The sequence below is a fragment of the Haliaeetus albicilla genome, chromosome 1, assembly GCF_947461875.1.
Source record: "Haliaeetus albicilla chromosome 1, bHalAlb1.1, whole genome shotgun sequence".
Taxonomy (NCBI): domain Eukaryota; kingdom Metazoa; phylum Chordata; class Aves; order Accipitriformes; family Accipitridae; genus Haliaeetus; species Haliaeetus albicilla.
In genome coordinates this window covers 1,111,920-1,135,030 of record NC_091483.1, presented here as the reverse complement: position 1 = coordinate 1,135,030, position 23,111 = coordinate 1,111,920, and the positions used below count along the sequence as shown (strand labels likewise).

General features: G+C 39.4%; 2 long non-coding RNA genes across 3 annotated transcripts in view; one reads left to right on the top strand and one right to left on the bottom strand.

The window, feature by feature from the left end:
• Positions 1 to 14,343, bottom strand: part of LOC138687535 (uncharacterized) — a 46,274-nt gene extending 31,931 nt beyond the window's left edge. Inside the window, exons 1-5 of the long non-coding RNA XR_011326720.1 lie at positions 13,700 to 14,343; positions 13,375 to 13,595; positions 11,340 to 11,530; positions 7,020 to 7,100; positions 5,589 to 5,664 (exon numbers count right to left, since the gene is read on the bottom strand). This is a non-coding gene — a long non-coding RNA (uncharacterized lncRNA). The remainder of the gene's footprint in view (positions 1 to 5,588; positions 5,665 to 7,019; positions 7,101 to 11,339; positions 11,531 to 13,374; positions 13,596 to 13,699) is intronic.
• Positions 741 to 23,082, top strand: LOC138687556 (uncharacterized). 2 transcript variants are annotated; one of them, XR_011326722.1, is made up of 4 exons: positions 741 to 1,561; positions 16,783 to 16,896; positions 19,770 to 19,820; positions 22,060 to 23,082. It is a non-coding gene; the product is annotated as an uncharacterized lncRNA (long non-coding RNA). The 2 variants fall into 2 exon arrangements; XR_011326725.1 differs by lacking the exon at positions 19,770 to 19,820.
• The last annotated feature ends 29 nt before the right edge of the window (positions 23,083 to 23,111 follow it).

Genomic DNA, 23,111 nt, shown 5'->3' with positions numbered 1-23,111 from the left:
ATGGGCCATCAATACTTATGTCTCAATATTCCAGAAACTGGCAGCCTTAGGAAAGAAACAATGAAGTCACTGACAGTACCATTAGAGGGCTTCTACTCCTCACTGTGACGGCACTGAATACACTGTAGAAAACAAAGTTGCAACAGGATGGCAATGAGAAGGGAAGACGACAACTTTCCCTTTACACCTGAGTTTAGTGATGGTCCTGTATTACCTTATAGTTCTTCACTAACACAAAGGCCTTATGCAAGGGTTGTGTACTATACTTGTAAAAATATTTGAAAAGCAGAAGTAGGACATTCATCTTTAAATTCCTGCATTTGGTAGTATTGCTTGCATCTTTGCAAATTCCACTAAGAGGAGGCACCTACTGGGAGAGGAAAACCCACAATCATTTTCTGCTCAAACATTTATGGCAGACACTCATAGTTCTTCTCATCCATCACAGAATCATAGAATCATTTGGGTTGGAAAAGACCTTCAAGATCATTGAGTCCAACCATCAACGATACCCACTAAACCACGTCCTGAAGTGCCTTGTCTACACGCTTTTTGAATACCTCCAGGGATGGTGAATCAACCACTTGCCTGGGCAGCCTGTTCCAATACCTGACAACCCTTTCAGTAACAAATTTTTTCCTAAGATCCCCTGCCGCAACTTGGGGTCATTTCCTCTTGTCCTGTCTCCAGCCACCACCCATCTCATCTACAGCTCCAGATAAAATCCCTGTCAAGACACAGCGATAAGCCCCCTGTCAAGACAACAGCAGCATGCTTTAGTCCAAATTGACTGTGTCTTGTTTTGCTTCTTAAATCTATATGCAATTAGATCTTCTTTCCAACTTACTGAGACCTTGGAGACCTTGTTATCTGGATGACCTCAGCAAATCTTTGAGGCACACCTTTCTGACAGCAGTCAGAGTTGACTCTTACACCTATGAGAAACTGATGATTGACAATCTATATAATGTCTGAAACATAACTCTACTGGTTGCACTTTCTCTCTCTGATCCCCCAAATAGTTATTTAAACAAACAAGAGTCTGGAGAGAAAAGCTGAGCACAGCTGACTGCATATTGCAGTAGCTACCTACCTTGTGAAAATCCAGCTTCAAACACCTTTTCTTATCTTCATCATTTGGGCTAGCAATTATGCTAAAACAGTGCCTCTTTCACTAGCCGTGAAAAACTGCCAAGGTCTCTGTGACATTCCTGGAAGGAAAAAGATTCTTTTGCATAAGCCCCATCTTTATTCTTTTTCTATCCCCTACCCAGAATTTTTGTTGTCAGGCCAGCTCCGGAATGCAGCATCTATGCAATATCGGCTCCAGCCATATTGAAAATCTGCACAAAGAGGACTGTTAAAAAGGTGGAAGGAGAGAGGATTTTGGCCAGCAGTATGTTATCAAAATGCTGAACTTCTACCCTACGAAAATGCCATGGGATCTTTAATCATGAGGCAGAGCAAAGAAGATGTTTGCATGTTATCCAGTTTCCTTACATTTTAAAGGAGGAAGGACAGAGTCAGTCTTGCCAGAAACTGATCTTTGGGTCCAGATACTGTACGCATTCTAAACTTGATGACTAGGTCTCTGAATTATTCCCTGCAGGTTTAGATTTTTAAAAGGCCATCATGTTTTCTGCCAGCCGGTAATGTCAGAAACAACAATATTGCTGTTAGCGTTTAACAGGTAATACTGCGTATTTCATGGAATGGGTTTTGTTCCAGATTGGGATTGAAATTGATTTGTGTTAATGATTTAACTTGTTGACAAATAAACATTTGAGGGGAAAAAATATATAATATAATCCTGGCAAACCAAACCATGCCTTTAGCTTTGCCTTAAATTTAAATTCAGCTATTTACTACATCACCCTTTGCCAGAATTGGGCAGTAAACTGCTTTCATATTCAGAAGAATGTTTCCATTTAAAATTTACATTTAAAAATGCAATAAGATGCTGGATCTCATTCTTTTTGAGGAAACTGTATTGCATTACATTAGCTACACTGCTAGAGAAATGGTGCATTCTGCTTCCTGTATCAGTTTCAATTAGCTGGGTGCATTACTCACCCATTTTATCATGGCATGTTAAAGTTAAAATTAGTGTAATTCAAAGTGTCACAAACCACAGCTACAAAATGGATTGGTTCGCTGTTAATTATTTAAATACTGCATCCTGTGCATAATCAATTTCTTACCTACAGTCATGATATATTATTGACAGTTTGGAAGACTAACTCTATTGCTGTCCAGCATAATTCTGAAATATAATTTATAGTTGTTATTTGGAGAACTATATCGAGTACATTAAAGCCATATGGTACTGTGGTTTCATCCCCAAGAGATGCCTCATCAGCTAAGAGAAGCATTATGATCAATATGTATATTACTCATTTTTAATAGAGTGTACTAAGCTGTAGAAGATTACTGTTCCTGCCAGTTACTTGAAAATATGAGGTGCAACAATTATTTTAAGATTGTTGGAGAGTTACAGTATTCTCAAGATGTAGAAAATATGTCTTTGTTTTGTTATGTTTAGAGCCTGAAACTTTCTCTAGCAGCTGAAATCCCCCAGAAAATAGTATGCCTAACTAGATGAGCTGATACCTATAAAAGGTAAAACTTTATTTGAGTTGTAATGCTCAAACAATTTGCTAAATATGGCTCCTTGGAAGAAAAAAAAAAAAAAGGAAGAAAAAGATGAGAATACTGTTTGTCATTTATCTTGGCAAGAGGACATAGCATCTACCACAACTATGCCTATTTCACTACTAAAAATAAAAAGTGGCAAGCACTACAATGATTGTGGCAGCCTTGGAAATACAGAGAATGCTGGATTTTTTAAAAGATTCGTGTTATGTACACTCATTCCTCAATACACTGAGAAAAATACCACATAAATACCAAGCATTACATTAACCTCTGACCTGGTAGAAACATTTGCAACTGCAGACACAGAGTAAAACTGCACTGCCTAACTAAGGATGCAAAGCCACAGGCATGAAAGATGAAAATGAAAAAACCCCCACAAAATCAAATTTCAGTTATTCAATCAGATGAAGCAAGTGAGGGGGAATAATTCAGAAACAGCAGAACTGCAAATACTACAAAACTGGTTGGGAAGAAGATGAAACAAGGCCACAACAGAGGCGGGGAGAATGGGGAATAAGGAGTGGGAAGATCCGTGTACCAGTGCTGCATCCTCGGCACCCGCAGCCCGCACTTGGCCTCTCGCTCCCATTCCTCTGGGGCTGGTGTGGATGTCCACCACATGTGAGGCTGCAGCCAGGCATGGTAAAGTGGTTAAGGGACCAGCAATACCAGTAGCAGCCCACCAGGGCAGGCGGCATCAGATCCCTCCCATGCAATTGGGATAAGCCCAGCTGCACCATGAATGTGTAGGGGAGCAATTCCTCCAAGTCTGAAGACGCGGGTAAGGGGCAGGATTAGACGGTTACAGTTGGAACAGGGAGCTAAGGACCAGATGGAGAGTTCAGACTTATAACTGTGTCTAGAAATGCATTTGCACTGTGCTCCACCCAAACTAATAAATCCTTCAGTGGCGATTCAGGTCCAGCTCTTTGAATATTGTCTGGAACTTTCACCCCTTTCTGCTTTAAATATCTGATTCAATGAAAGATTTTTAACCTGATTTACTTTACCTTGAAATAGGGAGGATTCAAGGCAGCTCAGCAGTCACTCAGGTATGCTCAATCAACTTTAAACTTCCTTTTTAAGAGACAAAGTTCCTTATAATTAGATATGACTGCATTTTTATAGATTGATTCATATTTTTTTCCAAGTGATTTTCAATGCTTTTTTTGAGTGCTTGCTTCAGTATTTTCTAAAAACTAACTGCTTGAGAAACAAATGACTTTCATTCTGAAATATTATCATAGAAGTATGGTACCAGAATACTGAAAAAACACCACAGAAGCACCATAGTAAAAACCCTCATGTCCCTTTTTTCCTCTTAAACTTCTCAGGTGGACTTCAGGTCTCATGACACACGATGGCCCACAGGTTTTTCCCACGGATGTGTGTTCCTCACCAGGAACTTCAGCAGAGTCAGTGGTCTGCTATTTATGCGTCACTCACGCATTTATGCCTCTGATAAAGCTCCTCTGATAAACTGGGGATGCCACAACTCCCTGAGCAGTTCTGCAGACACAAAGGACAGGACTGCCAGATTAGAAATACCACTTCACTTGCAAGGAAGGCTGTAGTTTTTCCAAGGTATTTCTTTTATAGACACAAACATTCTCCAAAGCATCCTACTTAGATGTACCAGAAACCCATTCAACAACTGGAAAACCACTCTTACAGACGGTGGGAGCTAAAGTTAAGCAGTTTCTAAGCATGCACACATTTTTCCAACCAATTTACGTGCAATCCCATAATCCTCAGTTTTATTTATTTCCAAACCTCCTCTCCCATCTGTTCCCTTCTGCATGATCTATATATTATCTTACGCTATTTATCCCTAACAGATTTTTGCTTCCTCTCTCTGTTCCAGTTAATGATGCCAATATTCTCTATGTATTTCTAGTCTTTTTGTTTTCTTCGTCACGCATCCTGCACTCATACAGAGACTTCCAAATACTTATCACTCCCTCTGACCCTTCCGCAATAGTCCGAGTTTTATATTCCTATTTCACAAATGTTCTCTCTTAATATTTTTCCCTTCTTCCTCCTTTAGACCCAGATTGCCAGTTTTAGTGCTGAATCCCAGTTCTTCTAATTGTGTCAGACTCTGTCTACCTTCTTTTAGCTTCCTTCCTTCCCTCCTTTTGCCCTTTCTGGCTTTTATTTGTCTTTGTCCTTTATTCCTCAACCTTTATTCCTGTACCTTAGCTAGAGGTTCTTTACCAAGATCTGCCTCCTGAGACAGTTTAATGTACTAGTGTTTCTTCTCTTTTCTGGCAGGTTGTGTGCCCTGTGAACTATTCATTAAACATCTCTAAATAACTGCTGCATTAAAGGCCTATGCACACCATTTTGACACACATTCAGGTTTTAAACTTGTCATGTCCACGGTACCAAATTTTGCTTGTGACACTACAAGTGTTCCTGCAAAAACTGCTTCTGTTACCCTTTCTCAACATTAATTCATGAGTACTGCTATATTTTGGTTTGGAAGAAGTCCAGCACTGTTATTTTTAATGATGGAGCACACTTTCTTCCTTTGGGAGATAAAATAGTCAAATTGTAACAAGCTGTTTTGCCTTGCTGCTTCAGGCTGCCTCTGGTCCAAAAGAAGAAATCATAATAAAGCAAATGCCTCATCTGACTAAATAATCAAGCACTTCACTGCTTAGAGAGAGGAGTACAAAGCTGCAGGGTTGAAGAATAAGAAAGAAGCTTGCAAAAATCAGCCTGTATACATATGGCAATAAGTCTACCTGAAGTTTCCAGCTCTGTTTAAAAAAGACGCGACAAGTCAGTGCTACAGACAAACAAAACCTGATGTATGAAACATGCTGCAGAGGTCCATATGGAGATACTTATGTGGAAAGACAAAATTGTCATGAAGAGACAAGCAAAACACCACAGAGAAAATCTTTATACAGGCTCTGGACTCTCACCGTTTCAGGGACGCTGAATTTCCAAACAACCTCTTTCCCCTCTTCCCAAACCTTTCAGTGGAGGCAACAGTTGACTCTGTAAAGAGAGATGACCATAGGAAATACAGCTGATAAAACTAAAGAAAGTTCTTTATATTGTTACACAGGAGGAAAAGGATGAGATGGGAAAGGCACAGTTGCTAGACGCTGCTAACAGTGCAGCTCAATTGCAGTGTTGCTAACAGTGGGCTATAATTTAGTACGAGATATTTGATGAGCACTCAGACTCCAAATAAAGCGTTGAAATACACAGTTATTACACAAAATTAAGAAACTAAACACCATCTGCACTTACTGTGATACCTCTATAGTAAAATTTCAAACTATAATTAAAATATTCTGTCACAGGAATTAAAAAAAAAAAGACTAGATAATTTTGTTAGCAAATAACAGTAGCTTGGTAACTTATGCTACCAAATAAAAGAAGAAACATCACTACAACTGAACAGATATGCTGTTTAGCTGCTATGTAAAAGGGCAGTGCCTCCACCTTTTGAGTAACTGCATCACAAGGGTATAGTGGAGTTAAAGGCAGTACAGAGAAGAGCTACTAAAGTGAAGGAGGGTATGGAGCAGTTGTTTTATGAGAGACTAAAAAGACTATGTCTCAGTGTGGAAAGAGGGCGGAAAGGGAACACGATCAACTTTTGCAAGTTCATGAATTACAATTGCATGTAAAATTGTTACTAACCAAATCCTGCAGTCCTTGTAGTAGGTGGTCACTCACCGAAGCTAGCAAAAGGTCAGTTCACAACTAAATGAAGGGAATAGTTTTTACAGAGTGAGTAGTGAATTTCTAGGATTTATTGTCAGAGAAGGTTGTGAAAGTAAATAGTATGAGGAGGTTCAAACGGGGAGTAGGCAAATTTAGGGACAACAGGTCTACAAACAGATAGCGTAAGAAATAGGCATGGATGTATCCCCTAGCATCGCTAATCCAACAGCTGCGAATGTTGATGGGAGAGGAATAGGCTGCAGAGAGAAGTCAGGCTCACATGACCTTCCTAAACAGCATCTCCTTCTCCACTGTCAGAGAGCTAGACGGACCACTCATCTGATCCAACAAGGTCTTTCTTATGCTTTTACATTTTACAAGAGAATTAAAATCAAACGAGCATCCATAGAGATGAAATGGAATACATGAGTAGTAGCTGACACCCCTACAGTGACAAGGCTATGCTCAAAAAATTCCTTTTTATCAGCTGGTCTAAATTAGCAAGTCAAAAGAATTATAGCAAATGAGCAGGACAGGACTACTGGAGAACTCCTAAACAGGGCAAAGGCAAAAAAAGACTTTGTAGGCCAAAAGCAATATCACAAGCCAGATGTTAGCATCGGAAGTCCCTGAAAGCCTAAGACTGTGTCTGAAGTATAGGACCTGGCATCACTCACCGTTTCCCAGTCCCAGGTGCGTCCCGACTCAGTTGTGTCCAGGATCCATGTCAGGGTGAAAGTCAAGCACGTGCCACCTGCCTGTCAACATGATTTCCAGGGGAAAAATAATTAGCAAACCTTGTCTCAAGGCTTAATACAGATCACATCTGTCCCTCCACCTAGACAGAGCCTTTAAGCTGTAACACTTTGGTAAATACCATCTTCCTGTGACAGGCTAAATACCAGTGAGCAGCCAGGCAGCAAACAGACATAACACCATGCAACAATGAAGTTTTTGCTAGAAGGAAAAATTGCCACAAGTTGCAGTTTGAAGGAGGCACTGAGAAATCAAACTATATTACTAGGTACAGCCACACCATTGAAATAGCTCTTTTAGTAAAGAGCCAGTTAATTAAATAAGCACAGAGCCCTTTCGTTGCTATTAACCAGCAGAGTCCTAACTCGGTCTCATTTATCCAACGTGAGCCAATCTATGTCTTGGCTCCTGGCTGCAATGAAAAAAGAAAGATCCTGACAGTCTATCGTTAATTATTTTATCTCAGTTACACTTGCATGAATCTGGAGCAAATTCAGGGAGTAAAGTGGAGATATTTCTGATTCCAAGCTGTATAATTGGGGTGAGGATCTGACCACCCAATATGCCCGTAGAGAAGCTTTTATGCCCACTTAGGCATGAGTTGCATACATTGAGGCAGCCAGCTTGCACCTGGCTTGTCTACAATTACTACCACTTCCTTTTTTCCCCGTCAAATCTTCCTCTCCTCAATAAATGCACTTCATGGTGTTTTGATAGATGGCAAAAAGTAGGTTAAATTCTTGTCCTAGTTTTGTATATAGAGTTGTTAAGTATCAGAAAGGAGAGTGGCCAAGAGAGCACGGCATATCATCCTGCAGATCATTAACTGGTAATGTAATCTGCCCTACTCTAGGTGTCACATCCAAGAAAAGACCACAAAATTAGAAATGTAGTGCTCTGAACAGGGGAGGACTCAGTGTTCCTCTCCTTGCCCTTTATGCAAGCACTGCGGTAAGCAGCCAAGCCGAAATCAGCTTTTTACACAAAATGTCTCAGAACCTGATAGCAAATCCAAACAGCTATTCAGCGTCATGCACTCAGATATGGTTGTGTAATTTATATATTATGATAATCTGGTTTTCATCTAACTTACTAATTCAACCATTGTTTCATTTAAATAATTGGCTATCTGACTCCCCACCCATGTTGAGGAATATGCGCACTACTCTATTGCAAGGATACCATTAACCTTGACAAAACGTCATGGGAAAAGAAGAGAATTTTCCAAGGAAAAGAAACAGTATTCACTTTCGCGGGAGCTTATCTCTTATTACATATTTTTAAATAGTGAAATTTTTGAACATTTAGAAGGAGAAATTATTTCTAACACTGTTTGAAAGGATCACATTCAATACTTTATTTTTAGGAAGCAAAGGGCTTGGTTTTGGTTTTCTGGATTTTGTTTGGTTGGTTTTTGATATATACACTTATGATTCTCTTCCCGAAAAGTCTTACAGACAACCAGGCTAGCAGTGGCTATCGAACATCTAGCAAGGGGCTTTAAAATCAGCAAAGGTCACAATCAAGAAAGGAAGAATCACAAGGCCACATGACACTGCTGGGGACATTTCTTCCGTCAAATACTCCTTAACCTGGCTCTGTAAGGCTGCGTCCAGTCCAAGAAAGCATCTTTAAAATAATACAGATATTACATTCACTTGCCTACTCTTGTCTTTAAACATCACCCTTTCACAAGCGGTGCTGTGCAAGCAGCATTCAGCACTTGCTCATTTTAGCCATGCTGTCCTGCCTCCTGCAAGGTTGGCGAAAGGCTCCTGTGTACCCAAATGTTCCCAGCTACAGGTTACCTCATGATGCAAGTGATGTTACAGGATGCAAATAGCCGGTGTTTTCAGTTTGGGCAGTCATTTATACCAAGAGAATACAACCCCTTCCGTTTTCACAGCATTTTACACAGTCAGCAAGTGCAAGATGGTAGAGAACCCCACCCACAAAATGCTATTAAGCATGCTTATCTTAATTATGAGGTTTGTGGTTGTTTTCCGTTTTCCACTTCAGTTTGGAGTAGTCAGCCAACTCAAAACTACAAGTAGCATAAAGAAGTCCCTGTCCCTTTCAACACATGAACTAGAGGGTATGAATTGCAGTTAGGAGGAGGCATACTCAAACCTTTCTCCACTTCTCTCGTTCTCCACCAAGGCACAGCTACGCTATGTCAGTCCTCACCACAGATGCAGCGCTGTGTCCCCTAAGGGAACGACATAGACAACGGTCTTAATGAAACCAGCTGAAGCATTAGGAAGCACGATTTCACAATACGATACCAAGTACCAAAAATATAAAAAAGCTAAGTGTTTAAATAACAGGACTTTTGAAATGAGTGGGTATTTGCTATTGTCTCAAAGGAGTATAGGAATGAAAGCATATAAAATTCAGAAGCAAAAGTTGCTTATAAAAATAAGAGAAGAATGGCCTAAAGCAGCAGTTGGGACTTTTAATGCAAAGTTAAATAGTTAATAGTAGATAAAGAAAATTGAGGAAGTCAGTAATGACAAGTTACTTATTCAGATATTTCAATAAGAATGTAGAAAATGCACGTGTTGCAGGGAATAATTCTCCTGGTTAAATAGGTAAAGATATTGAATATGTCTTTTGTACCTCTTCTTTATGCATTAATTAAGATTTTTTAAAAAATTGGAAGAAGAATGGAAGGAAAAGAGAAATAAATTGGGTCCTATTCTGGCAAAAAACAGTCTGGATTTCCTAGGTGTTTATTTAGCACAGTGCTATTTTCACAGATCATTTCAAATTTTACAAATGGTCTTTTTCATCGCAATTTTTTAGGCCAATTCTGTTAAACATAATAACTGAAAGGTTTCCATATACTCACCAATTTGAAAAAGTTATTCTTTTTCTCATCAAAATTTTCTCTTTTCCCTTTGTTTCCTTTCCACCCCATAATTTAAACCAATAGGTGGACGTTCTACTCCTAAATAAATCTTTTTTCCTATTACTTCCAATATCACATACGTTTTCTATATAGCTGAGCTATTCATGTTTTAGATGGTTTTGTGAGGTTTTCTTTAACTTGGATATTACTTTCTTCAGCCTCCTCATCATTTTAGGCTTCCTCTCGTGTCTCAGACTCAGATCTAAATATGCTTATAAGCCAACCTGACCCTTCAGAAACCCCTGAGTACATGTCTTAAATACAAATGGTGCAGTATGTTTGCCTGAGTCAGAAAAGACTGAAAACCGGATGGCACAGGGAGCTGAACTTTATACTACTCATTTTAGCAGGGCTTCAGCTAAACTTGGAAGCAATTTGAGGAGAGCCTAAAACTCAAGGGTAATAGGTACACACAAACTGGTACGGAAACTCAATAGCTTTCAGTACAGGAGTTAGCTACCAACACTGAAAACGTTTTGCTCCTAAAGTACCCAGACTGCTGTGTTTGGGTACAGAAGGGAATTCTTTATGATGCTTCTTTGTAAACGTATGGCAGCAGGATCTGGGCATAAAGTGTGCAGATTAAGCAGTGAGGGCAACGCTGTGGACCTGCCCCTGCTGGCAGTGTCAGGTGTCAAAAATCAGGCACAACCCAAAGATCCTTCCTTGAGGAATTTTCTGATGGGAAAACTGCTGGAGCTTGGGGGCACCTGGACTGAGACCGCGCTCAGGTTGCCATGGAAGGGCATTATGAAACTCAAGTGCCAAACCTGTAGGAACACCTTGGGCTCTGATGTCTCCTGAGCACAGCCCTTTGGGGTTTAACAGAGCCTGAGTGCTTAGTGGCTTGTTTTAGCTGATGGTCCCTGACTGTCCCGCAACCTTTCCACCGGAACTTCAACTTTCAATGCCCTCACAGTTTATCTTTCGCTGATTTCAAGCCCTTGAAATCCACCAGATGTGAATACTGACAAACAAACCCATTTATCTTAGGAAGACGAACCAAAAGCAAGTATGAAAATAACCCTGCATGCCGGGTAAAAGTTCTCTCTGACTTCTCTCTTTAGAAATAAAAAATGCAAGGCAGAAATTCTCCTTTCTTATTCTTACGATCTAAGCTAATTTTTCTTAGTCACATTTTTGAAGGAGTCAAATGGGCTATCAAAAGAGCTTAATAACACTGCCAGCTCTTTGCTTTCTGCTACAGCAGTTGGGATGAAAAACTAGTTCATTCTTATCACAGGGATCTGCCTACAGCTCTTTGTTTGCCCTACCTTCTGCAACATAACAGCTTGTTGCTATGGTATTATGTTGAATAAGCAAATATTACTCCTTAGTCCCTTGATTCCAAGCCCTCCGCATCCTCTGCCTGGGCTTGGTCCCGAACCACGGCTGCCAATTTCTGTAGAGCACACAGCCAGCTGCTGCAAATGCACTCATCTTGTTTACTCAGCTTCTGCTCTCTTATTTCCTGAGCAAAAAGTCAGTGCCCAAGAGCTTTAATTGCTGATCTCTGTTCACCTGCAAGATATCAGAGAAAAAGCATCAACAGTACTTGTTCTACCAACCATCATATACTGGAAACTACAGACTGCAACTACATCATTAATAGGATTTGTTAAGGTTGGAGAGAATAACTAAAACAACCTATAATTTCTCTGACAGCTCCAGCTGAAGGGCAAATTTCTTCTGCCTGTTCTACCCTTTAATTGTAGCTTTTGGAGCTTTAATTGTATATTCTATTCCCAGAGGGCCAAATTATACTCTCAGTTACAACCACGATATAATTAAAGTTAATGGAGTTGCTCAGGTCTAATTGAGGGCATAGTTTATTGCAGCAAATGTTACATTACAATAAATCATTGAGAAGGATTCCAACCGTCAGCTTTATATACCACTCAGTTTCCAGAAATCTGAGTTAAAATTCTTTAACTGAAGCTCCCCTGCATTTGATAATGGTTGTGCTCCCCCAAAATCAATGGCTAAATAGTAAGCATATAAACATAGAGTAGCAGATTCACCACTTCTATCAGCTTCAATCACTATCCTGTTTTTTTGTGGTTTATTCAGTTTTTGGTTGGGTTTTGGTTTTGTTGTTTTTTGTTTAAATCCATTTAAAATTGGTACAACGCAAGGAATCCTATTTACAAACTGATATCAAATGAAGAAACAGTGCCATGTACATTATACAGGCTGTGCACTACAGAAACAGATGTTAATTCCTGCCTATGTGTGTATGCACAGCAGAGAGAAATGGCTTGTCCTCATCTCCAAATATATTGCTATGCTGCAAGCAAAGGCATCATTCTAGCACCTGTGGACAGAACCAATATAACTGAGTTTTAACTCAACTAGCTTGGGTGCCAGTAACAGTAAAGCCAGGATGAATTTGCCTATTTGAAAGCCATTATGTGGCAAAGTGTGACTTCAGACACTGTGCCAGCTTCCCTGCTACTGCCACAGTGCCCGTAGCAAAACTAGTTTCTTTATGTCTCTTTTTTGCAATTACACCTTCCAAAGCAGGGTAGATATGACTAAAACACGCAAAGTGAAAAGCTGAATTGTCACATCAATTTGGTTCGCATGAACCTGATTGGAAACCTGTATCACCTTGTTCTTGCAGAAAAACCCTTATCACTGTCACAGTTCTACAGATCTCTGCCATTGCTATCCCTTCAGCTTATCAGAGGCCCATTAACCTAAAAAGCCATTAAAATAAAAAGCCTGTACTCAAACACATTGATGGATAATACTGAGATTTGGTGCCTTAAATATGTTTATTTTAAAATTATTATTATTATTTTAGCTTTCAATCTATTCTTTAAAAGTAGCTGCTTGCATTCTGGTAATTATGAAAGATTTGGAAGAGATAACAGAGTATTTTTAGTATTCAGATTATATAGCTAATGCTCAGGAAAGCTTCTCTCTTTCATTTAATTTTGCCTCACATTTCCCTTTTGCTTCACTGTGGATTTTAACACCTTTAAAAATAAAGTATTTCATTTCCAGGTCTGAAGTAGCTAGAAACACTTTTTGTTGTGCAGCTGTGTGATGTCTTTATTCTCTTTACCCTAAGTCCTCTTTATGTGCTTCTGGTTTGCACAAGATGTTTCAGAAATTGCTGTTGTCAAAAACCACTCTCTCTCCTCTGGGCTTGCTATTACCACAGGGAGTCTTATGAGCTGAAACCTTGTCCCCAGCTATTAAATAAGTCTTCTTTCTTTAGTTCACCATTTTTATTCTGTAAGCATTGCCCAACCACACTGGAGTTTTTACAACACAGGTCTGAATAGATGGATTTTTTTTTTTTTTTTTTTTTTTTTTTTTTGTGAGCAACACACAGTATCAGCTTTTAAAAGCTAAACCTTCTGTGACTGGGAGCGATAACTGAGCCATTAACAGTCCTTTGTCCCATGTTTATCCAGTGCCTAAGGGTCTCCAAATTTCAAGCTCCAGCTCACTTGTACTCTTCTGTTTTACTGCCTGAAGGCAGGAAAAAGGCAGGTCAGGATGCAGATGAGATGACCTGTTTCAAGCTCCATTTGGCCTTACTTGTGTGAAGAAAGCCTGGGTCCCGGTACTTCTCCTGAAAGGAGTAGGCAGGCAAAACATTAAGGACCCTTTCACAAGGGATCTGTCTTCAGGTACGCTGTTGGCCAGTGAATTGGAAAACATATCATGTCTACTCACCCACTTCTGTTTTTCTGTTGATATTTTGTACTGTCTCACATCACTATAACTTCTGAAGTTTTCTTATTTCAAGTATAGCCAGCAGTTGGAGACTGCCTGTCTGGTTCTACCACCACTGAGCAATTTTTCAGTCCTCAACGGTACTTTAGATTAGTGTCTATATATATATAAAAATATATGTGTGTGTGTGTGTGTATATATGGAGGGAAAGGTATAAATATAGATGTATGAAAATATATATATATAAGCAAAAACCTGAGACATTACTTATTTTAAAGTTATGCCTTTACACTGTTTTCTGTCAGAGTTGATTTTTTTTCTACTTCAATTCCTTCTTCCTCCCCAGGTCTACACTACTGTAGATTTATGTACCATTCGCCTTCAAGTACTTCAGTTGCTGGGGTTTGTTCAGCTTTTCACACATCAGAGAAGGCTTCCCAGGGTTTCCTGCTAGCTTCCTTTAATCTGTGCAATTCCAGTTATGTTCTTGCAAGGTCACAACAAAAAGCCCAATTTGTTCATTTATAGGAAAGGAATACTTTTTTTTTTCCCCTCACAGGCTGAAGTACATTACCATTCTGTTTGCTGCAGATATCTATCTGGGTTCCTAACAGTTCATCAATTGCGTAGCAGCAGCCTACACCCTTCTCGAACTGCTTACACACCAAAGCACGCCCTGTACAAATGGTTAAGCACTGGCCCAAGTTGATAGCTGAATCACATGGCCAGTCAGAAGACTGTGCTGGCAAAAAAGGACAAGGAATTCAAATGTCTGGCCATGGAAGGAAATGAGCCAGCAGCAGCTGCTAAAGCCAAAATCAATGGGCTGCTTGGGGATCCAGCAACACGGCTGGCATGAGCTAGACCTGCTCCACCATAAATTAATGGGTCCTCTGGGAGCTGTTGTCAGCTACTGTCTGTGAATCACTCCAGGACCTCCCGTTCCCCTCCGTAGATGGTATGCATCTTCTGTGGCTTTTGATCACATGAAGATTTTGGTACGCAACTCAGAGAAAAGGAGAATTAGGCCAACCCCGCACTAACATCCAAATACCATATGCGTCTTGCAGCATATGTATCTGTCTTTCACACTACATGGAATGACTGAAACCAGACACTTCTCTGTTTAGATTATTTCAAACAAAAGCATTGGTATTCTCTTGGGAAGATTTAGCCCTGTTCCACTTACTAGTATCAAGCACACAATGATCATGACAGCACTCTTCTTCTGAATATCTTGAGTAGCTGTTTCCGCAAGACAATCTGGGAAATGGAAAAGCATCTTTTGAACTGATGGTTTATTTCAGCAACTTTTTTGAAGGACCATCTTCATCACGAGTCAGTGCTTCACTGAATTTTACTGAAGAGTGCCATAGGGCACAAAAATATAAAGGCATGAAAATATTGCTATTGCTCACTAAAGTCAATTAAGTTATTTTAGTTTAAACCTCATTAACTGGGACCGTGTGGTTTTGGACACGACTGTACCAGAGGCTGAAAAATTAAAGGTATAGGAGAGCACCAACTGCAGGTACTTACTCTATGTTTGTACACTCCATTATACAGCATTTTTTAGGAGGAACGTGTGACACTAGAAGTCACTACAGACAGTACATACATACTCTTTACTGCCCAATGATTTGATTGATATTTTCTGGAGAGTTAATAAGAAATAAGTATAAATGGATTGTACTGGGCTTTGTGAGATCTTACATGGCTTGAGAAATGTTTCAAAATGCTGCTACTCCTACAGACAGGAAGGGATTATTTTCTTTATTTTTTTAGTAACTGTCTATTCATCCAGGATTGTATCAGACTGTCGCTGTAATGTCTAGCCATTTTCCAGGGAAATTATGTGTGAGCTTGCCATTTTTTAAAACCTGTGAACATTTTTGAGCTTTTCATAGTCTTACAACCAGAAGAGCATTTAGCCTAAGGATGCTTGAAAGGACTATCATGGGAAAGTCAGGTTGAATAATCGGGTTCTTGCATTGAGTGCTTAGTGTGGCACACGTGCTGGTCATTGTTATTTTGTCTGGCAACAAGTTCCATAGTCTTAGTCCAGCTCCTGTGAACATTTTGTTTCCTGTGGTTACGAGCCTTTTCCTATGTTGTTGACAGCTTCATTTTTCCAGAGAAGCAAAGCTGTAGCATGAGGTCATCTCGGTTCATCTGCTATCCCACAAAAAAGAAGAAAAGGGAAGATCTAGTGCACCACAGAAAGTATTACTGTATGTTAGAACATACTCAGAGTCATAGTGTGTGACATATTATATATAATATATATAAAACCCATTTTTACTCATTTCCCAGGAGAAAAATTATAATGCATTGACTTATAACTATAGAATTATTATGTGTCAAATTATGTGATTACATTATATATTTTTATATATATCTTTCCAATTTTATACAACTTAACAGGCAGCAAAACAAATCCTTTTTTAAATGAAAAGTCATAGAATGTATATACTAAAATGCATTTCTCATCTTTATTCTAAGGCACTATATCACATATCTTAAATCAACATTCTTGGAGACAATGTTTATCTTTTAATTATGTTTGTCCAAGACCTGCCTTGTACAGGCACAGTATCATCCAAGTTTCCAGCTAAAGCTCTTAGTCACCACTGTGACTGGACATAATTATCATTATTGTTGCCACTGTTATTCTTATTATTGTTACTGGCAAGTATAGGAGTTTCCCACAAGCAGATGATCTTCCCTTTCATTCCCCCTGCTTGTGAGCCTTTCTACCTTGAGTGAAATACACATACGGAGCAAGACAAAGGTGCAAGGCACAGGAAAGCATTCAGAAATGGTTAGTCTGGGACAAATTCCTAAACTCAGGTTATCAATGAGAATTTTACCTTCAGCAGGCCAGGACTGTCAGTTTACCTAGCCATCTACAATGCCTGTCATAACACAGCTCATGCCAACTTCAAACTCAACATCTACAACTGAACAGTCCATTTCAAAGCACCATGATCTGTGGAGCCACGTGTTAAGAGCTAAGGGAAGGGCTGAGCCCATTCCCACAAATAGATCCACTGACTTCTCTTCCCCATTTTGCACCAATGCAGGCTGGAGATGGAAGTTGCATAGGGAGAGGGACGTACGGATCCCACAGCGCTGTGGAGTCGTTCCCGAAGGCCCAGCTGAGCTCCCCGAGTTCAAGCTGAGCAGCCAAAATGAAGGTGAGTGAGATGAAGCTGCACTATTCATAGTGTACCAGGCTGCACGGTGCCCTTTCGGCTATCATTTCAATCAAAACAAACACTTACAAAATGAATAACTGCCTTGACTATTTAAGATGTTAACCTTTTTTTAACATTGCTGTTTATAATTAGATTTCACAGAAAGCCAGACTGGTGGGTTTCTCTGAGCTTGACATTTTTATCATGTGAAATACGTTGGATCAGGTAAGCGTAAGGCCTTAAGGTCAGGTAACATGACTGAATTGCTGTTAGTAATTAAATGTGCAATAAATAACAGTATCTGCTATAGCTAGAAAAGATCATGTAGGTAGCAGCTTCATGTTCTGTTTTATAAATCATATTAAAAAAAGTGTATGGGTTGTTTTATATTAAACATGGTGGTTACATGTGCCAAAGATTTATTAGTCCAGTCTGTCTTATGGTGAGTGGCTGCAGTCCAGATTCATGTGGTAGAATAATAAAAATTTTTAAATGGCTGTAGAAGCTGATGGACCAAAATGGAGTTAGTTACCCGATTGGCTGCCAGTGATGTCATAGCCATGGCTGCAGCTCCATATATGTTTATGAGAGGTTTATTCCCCTTAATTTCCACCTATATCGTAATAACCATCAGACACTCTAAGCAGCCTGTTTCTAAGAAATCACTGAACTTCCCTGGTGACTGGAGTCTCTCAGCCCCATCTACCTCACCCCGAACCCAGGGCCTGCAACCGTGCCCCTGAATTTCTCTGTCTCTCGGGGCTGATCAGCCTTTGCCTAGGCACTCTGCTGGAAAGGCAAGGCTGTATTTAGGGTTAGGGTTTAGGCAGGCTATGGAAGAGCTTACTGTTCCAAGCACTTAGCATGAGACCCTGCAAACACTTAAAACACATATATAATTTCCCTTTTGCAAGTAGCCTTACTCACTTCAATGTCACTATTATGTGAACAAAGTTATAACCCTGCTTGAAAGTTTTCAGGAGACTTACTACATGTATTTTCAGAGGCCAAGAATGCTGACGGCTCTTAAAAAAAATAAAATGGAGAGACGCATGATTTGGACTATGTTCAGAATTTTCCCTAATTGCTTTAATCAAATTCCCACTAGGCATTAAAATTAAATTGTCTATGTTAGCTGAATTCCACTGGTCATTACTGGCTGGCAGTGGTTGATGTATCAGATTTTCTTTTCGTTGTTTTTCTTATGCATGGGTGTGTTACATATAGGCATTATTGGGATGTCTGGTAGCCTCCCAGAGAAGTTGCCTTAACTTAATGACAGGAGTTTTTTAATTATGCTATTTAATGTTTCAAAACACCTGAAAATTCAAATTTTGGTCTACCTTTTTAAAGCATTCATGTCATGCAACCTGTCACATGAAATTTGAACGGTACCTTGTATTTCTATCGGCCTACCATGTAGGCTCCATAGAGTACAAGTACATCAATTTGAGGGATTTCCTTATAAATTCGAAACTGGAAAACCTGGTGTGCACTAAGCAAAATACTATACTGAAGGACATAGCAAGTTTCTAGTGCTAAAAACCCTAGCTGCCAAAAACCTAACATTAGTCTTTTGGTTATTATAAAAATAAATAAATAAATTCACAAGGACAAAAGTTTTTCACATTCATGTTTTGGGTTTTTTTAAACTCCTTTATTTTATAGATGTATTACTGCCTTCCAATTAGCATTACTTGTTATAAACAATACTTTAGGCATTCCTTTTAATAATCTATTTCTCAGAAACTTCTGAAGGAATTTTGGTGTGGTTGTTTTTCCAGTAGAAACTGTTTCCAACCACAGTGACTGCAAAACAATTTGATTCCCGTGTCCAAATAGTAAAGAGCTCTTGTGTCAATACCACGTCTCAGTATTCCCTGAGGAGCAGACGCTTTGTCTAAATTGAATTATAAATAATACTCTGATGCAGGAAGTAATAGTCTAGTAGCAGTTTACTCTTAATGCCATAGTTTTGTTTATTAGTTTTGGCTGTTTGATAAATAGAGAGAGGTTTTAATTTAACATAATAGTTCTTTGCATAGATAGAGAGCCATTACTAGTGCAGCCAAGTAATATCCCTTCCCATGGGAGACCCTGTCAAAAAAGGAAACAATATCAATTTAATTATTTTGCTTTCTGAACACACTGCAGCCTTGGGTATTGACTTAATGTTTTTCTTCAATAAATGTAGCATATATTATGGTACCACGTTTAATGAACCTTTACTTTTTTTTTTTTAAACTGAGAACTGAAGGATTCTTTATTAAACAGACATGTAAAAAACTGTATTAGCTTTCTTCTATACAGTTATGATTCTTCTTCCAGCTCTGTAATTTCATTGTAATTTTAGAGCCATACTGTAGAAAAACTCCAGGGATTTCACATACAGGGGTGTTTAATGCTCAAAATGTCTTTAGTTGTACATTACTAATCACAAAGGATTTGGTTTTTAAAACTGTTCTTTTAAGCAGTAAAATATTTTCAGGAGTTACCAAATAAAAAAAAAAAAAAAGAAAACTGGCTAGAAAAAAATACACTCGTCAAAATATATTTGAGAGGCCTAATTATCACGTATAAGCCTCTGCTAGAAGGTTACTAATAGTAGTAGAAAATTACTCTTGGATTATTGCTTCCTGCGCAAGGGAGTGTTATTCAAAACATAATGGAGACAAATCCATTGCTCGGCGAGTGCTGAAATGTTTGTGACTGGAGAAGGCCAGGCGTTGGACGTTGACCCCACAGTCATTTAAAAGCCTCAGTGAGGCCATGTGGTGGCTGCGCTGAGCGTGTTTTCTGACAGTACTGAAGAAGTATTCTATAGAGCTGGTATGCCAAGTATCTTGAAGATTAATCTGTATTTACGTTCACAGGGATTTCACATTGCATTGATAAGAAGACAAATGACAGCCTGTGGTGATATGGTAATCTCTGTGATATAAGCACTTACAGTTTGAAAACATTTGTGTTTTAAGTGGTATCTATATCTATAGTTATGGCTGCCAAAGAATTCTCTTTATCTGCTATGTTTTCAGTTGCTCATGAGTTTTTCAAAATGGATATTTTAGCCTGATATGTTCCATGCCAGTTATTTTGCTTAGACTCAGATGTTCAGGATAGACCAGTGAAATTTTTGAGAAATATCTTATCCAGAGTTATCCTTATTCTCTTCCCCAGCTACTTTTTGAAGAGATGTAGAACTATTATGCTGTAAAGAAGAAATCTAATTTATAGGCCAAGATGAATAGCGCACTCTTAAACTCCTGCCTGAAAATCCACCCAAATTTGAATACATCAGTTGAGGCTTAAGACACATTCAGTAGAGCTTCTTAGCGGCTAGCTACTAGAAATTTTTCACAGACAATTTGCTAAGAGCAAGCTACAGCTCCCAGTAGTCACCAGCATGCCAATACAAACAGGAATGGACCTGGACTGCACTGGACAGCCCGTGGGAGTTGCATGAACAACAACTTTCTACTCAGAAATACAGCAGAAAGTGCTACTACTCACTCTCATCTCAGAACAGTGCATCAAACTGGGAGTAGGAGACGACCTTGAGCTGTAATCCAGCACTTTCTACTAATTATATGTTCAGTACTATGGAAGAAGCTCTCATAAAGAGATCTGGCAACTATTTTTATTATTACTGCTATTTGCCTACAGTTCTGCAAGCCCAGAAAATTATGACTTTCCAGTCAGAAACCAAAGGGAAAGGGTGTGGGATGGGGCACTCAACTCAAGCAAAAAGATGAAACATTTTCACAGAAGGTAGACTTTCATTGGAAATTTCATGTGGTCAAGAAAATCAATTTTCTCTCACACAGCCATTATAAAGGAAGTAATTTCAACCAACTCTACTTACTCTCCTTCGCTAGAAATAAATAGCAGCCGCCTAATTTTATTAAAGAAGCACCTGAAAGGTTGCAAAGGAAAAACTAGCAGGACTGTAAACTGAACCCATGTTTCTAATACAGCCAATGACTGCCATGCTTCTTTTCAGCATGTGTACTCCTGATGAGTTTTGATGTACCATCTATATAGATCACTGTGCTCCTCTAGTCCCAGAACGGAAACTAGAATTTCCAGTTCCCAACAGTTATTTGCTGCACAAAAGGGTCCACATTTTTGGACCACAACAACTCCTCCACACTAGTTTATAACAAAATCATCATATTTACTATAGAGAGCAAAAGCAAAAAATGTGCAAACCAGAAGGGAATTTGGCTAATTTTCAGAGGGGTTTTTTTGTTTGCTTATTAGGCAAACATTGTTAATTATTAGTATTACTACTATATGCTTATTCCTAAAAGCTAGGAAGTTCAGTTCTAAAAATCTTCATCAAAAGAAGTGTTCCACTTGCAAAATCCAAACCTCAAAGCTTAAAAATTCTACAATTAACCTTCTTCTGCATCCACTGGGGAAGATTCTGCAAAAGTAGAATCCACCTCAGCAAATTTTAGATGATGGAAAAGTAGGCATAAAGTCATCTAAGCTTGTCATTTGGTTCAGTGGATAGAGAACATGAAAGATGCAGGCAGGGTAGATGAATTGCTCTCCGGTGGAGAACCTTTCTCTTACTAACTTAGGCTGGATTACTAACTTTAAAACTAAAAATTGAAGTAAGTGAAATGATTCCTACTTCCACAGTTTTGTAGGAATCCCCAATTAATCTCTGAGGGAAGGCAATGGAAGGGAAGGGATCTGAAATGGAGAAAGAAGCACAGCAGGATGTTTTGAAAAAGTTAAGTTTTGTGGAATAAGGGGAAATGCTATCTGTTCCACGTAATCCTTTTCACCCTCAGGCCAGGTTTGCTTTGATGGACTCTGGTGCCTGAAAGCAGCTCTGTTAGGGACACCGGCAACATCTGCGTTGACCCCTCGCAAGTGCTGCAGTGAAGGCACTCCACGCTGGAGCTCTGCTTTGCAGGCTCCCAGGCTATCTCTAGAGCTGTGTAGGTGCACCTGTGTTGCTTGCCTGACAGGCTACTCTCAGAGATACAATGGATCCCACCAGACCTTGCTGCTTGCTAAGCCAGCTCCTTTTACCGCTAGCTACATGCCCCATGATAAGTTGCCCTGAATTAGCTGCTTCCCTGATTTGACATGGTTACTCCTGCTTTTCCATGTGAACAAGCTACTACTAAGAAAAGTATTGTCTTTCAGGAAGACAGTAACTGACCTCAGTCCCACTACCATGACTGGATGCTACAGATGTCAGATGAGGAGCAAAAACTCAGAAACATCACCTTCTACAAAGAGACACAATGAGCTCTACTCTCTGGATCTCATAGAGGAATTGATCGCTGTATGTCTCCAGGAAAACTAAATGGAAACATCAATCCAGATATACACCACAAACCATCATGTATTTTACAAAATCTACTCAAGTTACATTCAAACTGTTCTAAACCCTTCTACAGTATTCAGCCACTTCGAGTATGATTTGGGGAAGAACTCCATAAAAGAAAGGGTAAATGGCAGGCTGACAGTTACGATCGCCTATGTGCATCAATCAGTCTGGTGACTGGGTATGTTGTGCTATTTGCCAAAACCTGCACCAAGCCCTAGAGACAGCTGCTTTAAAAACATTATCACAAAGGGACAGGGAAACAACAGCTTCATTGTTTTTAAGTAAAATGGGTCATTTTAGAGTCTATCATGAAAAAAAAAAGTCCCAGATGGTTTTGAAATGTCATCACATTGCTCAGTTTAAAGGCTATGAAGGGAATAATGCCAGTCTAGTAATCCTTTCCCCCTATAACCAATTAACCTTCATTTGAAATTACTTATGGGCTTTGCTTACACTGAAATGTTTAGAAAAGTAACGGGTAAATCTAATGACCCATTCTTCACACATCTGACCAACGGGGTGGCCTGCTCCAAGAATATAATCAGTTTCCTCTCCAATTAATTCAACCTCTTTGAAGTCCAGATAATGAAGACCACCAATTGCCTCTGTGTTACTGAAAAGGCTACCAGGAGAAGACTTGGCTCTCAGAGTACCTTCTTGTTTCATAAAAGAGGCCCTTCCCTTGCAGCTGGTTTCTCATCTTACTGATTACCTGCTACATGAGAAATTTCAGTCTGGCTTCAGACCTGGACCCAGCCCAAAGGCTTCTGTCAACAGGGTTTGTTATAATTTACTTATTGTAATTCAGAATCCCATTAAACCAGGTCTTTATCTGGCTTGCTGCATTGGAAGCATTTGGTACTGT